This window comes from Anas platyrhynchos, chromosome 1 (genome assembly GCF_047663525.1).
Source record: "Anas platyrhynchos isolate ZD024472 breed Pekin duck chromosome 1, IASCAAS_PekinDuck_T2T, whole genome shotgun sequence".
In the NCBI taxonomy this organism is placed as follows: domain Eukaryota; kingdom Metazoa; phylum Chordata; class Aves; order Anseriformes; family Anatidae; genus Anas; species Anas platyrhynchos.
This window is the reverse complement of record NC_092587.1, coordinates 79,502,157-79,505,300: the sequence shown is the minus strand read 5'-3', so window position 1 is coordinate 79,505,300 and position 3,144 is coordinate 79,502,157.

Genomic DNA, 3,144 nt, shown 5'->3' with positions numbered 1-3,144 from the left:
GCCAATAGTGATAGGAGAAGTTTGATTTTAACTGGTCTTTTTATAGCAGCATGTTAAGGGTAAGGTTGCAAGCCTTGATATGATGACCTTTGTCTAGAAGGGGTTATGGCACTCTTAGCATTTTCAAATTCTAATTGTTCCCCTTGTATTTTGAAAAGGCAGACTTTGTTAGATGAAATGGGAAGGAGAAAAACAGAACAGATTCAGAAGTGAGGTCTGAGAAGCAGAGTAAAGCTCTGAGTGTGGACCTGCAGCACATCATAGGGAAGAACCCTGAGTTGTTCAGGAGGGAGTGCTCTCAAAAGCAGACATTTGTAATTATGATATATTTGTTCCTGATCTGTAGAGAAATGTACTTGATACTGCTGAAAGAGGAGCCTGCCACACTTCAGGGTTTTGTCTTGTGGCTACAGCTTTTTAAATCCAGAAACATCTGAATTCCTGTGTCCTGAGGAATGTGGGTTTTATGCAGCTCACAAACATGTTCATCCCCTCTGTGGGTAACTTCTGAAGGCAAATTGGGATTCCTAAAGTGGGATGGCTCCAGCATGTTTCAGGAAGGGCCAACGGTGGTTAATTTGAAAAGACAGCAACTAGAAAAGTTTAGCCTAAACACAACAATCCCCAGACTTTCCAAGCTTTTAATCCCCATATGACTGATACTTTTTTAGAACAGGAGATGGCAATTATGTGGACTGTGCTGTGAATCACTTTTAAAGGGAATGTTCATAGCAGCAATTAGCAACTGAAAATACCAAATTTACTATCATGCCCTGAAGGCAAATTGATCTACCAGGAGAAACCTCCTGCCCTCATTAAAGTACAAGGGATGGATAGCTCTGTACTTTTGGCTTCGCCATGATTTAGCTACACTGTGAGTGAGAAGAAATATGATATATTCCCATAGGAATTTGAAGGGGAGGGATGTTATTATTATTATTTTCTAAGTGAGAATTGTGAGAATTAAGATAATGTTACTAAGAAGAACACAGTGATCTCACTAATATATTTTATTTGGGATACGACTCTGGATGTCCGGATGATTCTCTCGGAATCTTTTGCAATCCGGGATTCTCCTCATGAGCTTGCCTTCAAAGCAAATCATTTTTTTTTCTGCCCATGCTTCAGTTTTAGGTAAGATTATTACTAGCTATTAAATATTCATCAGCCCAATGAAGAAGGAATTACACACTGCCACTCTGTTGCTTGCTTTTAAAGTCAAAAAGTGTTTTTACCTGCCATATGAATTATTGCCAAAATAAGAAAAAACTCTGCTTTAGGGAGTGTAGGGAGAGAATTTGTTGGAGACTTCCAGCATGAAACTTGAAATGTGGAAGAGTCAATGTGGTGACCAAATCTGTAATTCTGAAATTTGTGCCAGAGGAAATGTTGACATGGAATGTCTGTGTATACCTGACTTGTAGAGTGAAATACATACCATACTCATAGCCAAAAAGTGATGCCACCAGAGAGCTACCACGGGTAGAGATCTCTTAAGAGTCAAGGAATCAAACTGGCTAATGATAGCTGCTCCTGGTGATGACAAGTATTTCACCAGAACTGTCTGAGCAAACCTGGGCAACTGACAGTAACAAATCCATGATCCTTCCCCTAACAGTGTACACATCAGAGATTACATCAACCACAGTATGCATTCTCTCATAAAAAAGAAATATTAATCATGATTATTTCTGTTGTCAACTTGAACTCTACTTTTGAACATGAGGAAGAGAGAACCTGACGGCAGGTTGTACCAGTATAAGAAGAGGGTCTTATAAGTAATCACATATGAATATATACAGAATCACAGAATCACAGAATCACAGAATCACAGAATTTCTAGGTTGGAAGAGACCTCAAGATCATCGAGTCCAACCTCTAACCTAACACTAACAGTCCCCACTAAACCATATCCCTAAGCTCTACATCTAAACGTCTTTTGAAGACTTCCAGGGATGGTGACTCCACCGCCTCCCTGGGCAGCCTGTTCCAATGCCTCACAACCCTTTCAGTAAAGAAGTACTTCCTAACATCTAACCTAAAATTCCCTTGGCGCAACTTTAGCCCATTCCCCCTCGTCCTGTCACCAGGCACGTGGGAGAACAGGCCAACCCCCACCTCTCTACAGCCTCCTTTAAGGTATCTGTAGAGAGCGATAAGGTCGCCCCTGAGCCTCCTCTTCTCCAGGCTGAACAAGCCCAGCTCCCTCAGCCGCTCCTCGTAGGACTTGTTCTCCAGGCCCCTCACCAGCTTCGTCGCCCTTCTTTGGACCCGCTCAAGCACCTTGATGTCCTTCTTGTAGCGAGGGGCCCAAAACTGAACACAGTACTCAAGGTGCGGCCTCACCAGAGCCGAGTACAGGGGGACGATCACCTCCCTAGCCCTGCTGGTCACACTGTTTCTGATACAAGCCACCATGAAAAGATTTCTTCTGGTAGTCTTGTTCTTCCCATGGCTATAAAAGAGAAACCATGAAGAGGACTGTGAAAGACATGATACAAAGAGAATGGACCAAAGAAAGAGATTTGTTTTCATGATGGGTTGTCAGCTTGTGAATTATGTTAAACTCTAGAAAAGTTACTAAACCACGCAGAGGAAGTATGTGTTCTTTTGATATCTTGTGGTCTGGCCTGTTCTTCCTGTTCAGATTGGTTTGGCTGGGATGGAGCTAATGCTCTTTGTAGCAAACTGTGTGATTCTGTGCTTCAGATTTGTGGCTAAGACACAAATTGGTGACACACCAATGTGTTAGCCATGTCTGAACAGTGCTTGCACAGCCTGAAGGCCTTCTCTACAAGTGCCCTACAAGTGAGGAGTCTGGGGGTGGGCAAGAAACTGGGAGGGGACACATCTGGAACAACTGACCCAAACTGACCAAAGAGATATTCCATGCCTTCTGATGCTGTGCTCAGCAATAAAAAATGGAGGGGGGAGTTTTTCCAAAGTAACTATGGCTTGGGGACTCATCAGGCATCAGTCTGCTGGTGGAAGATGGAGGGTGATTACCTTTGCATCACTTTGTTGTTGTTGTTGTTTTGGCTTGGTTTGGTTTGGTTTTCTTCACTTGTTTAACTGTTTTTATCTTGGTCCACAAGTTTTTCTCAATTTAACCTTTCCTATTCTCCATCCCGCTGATGAGAGGAG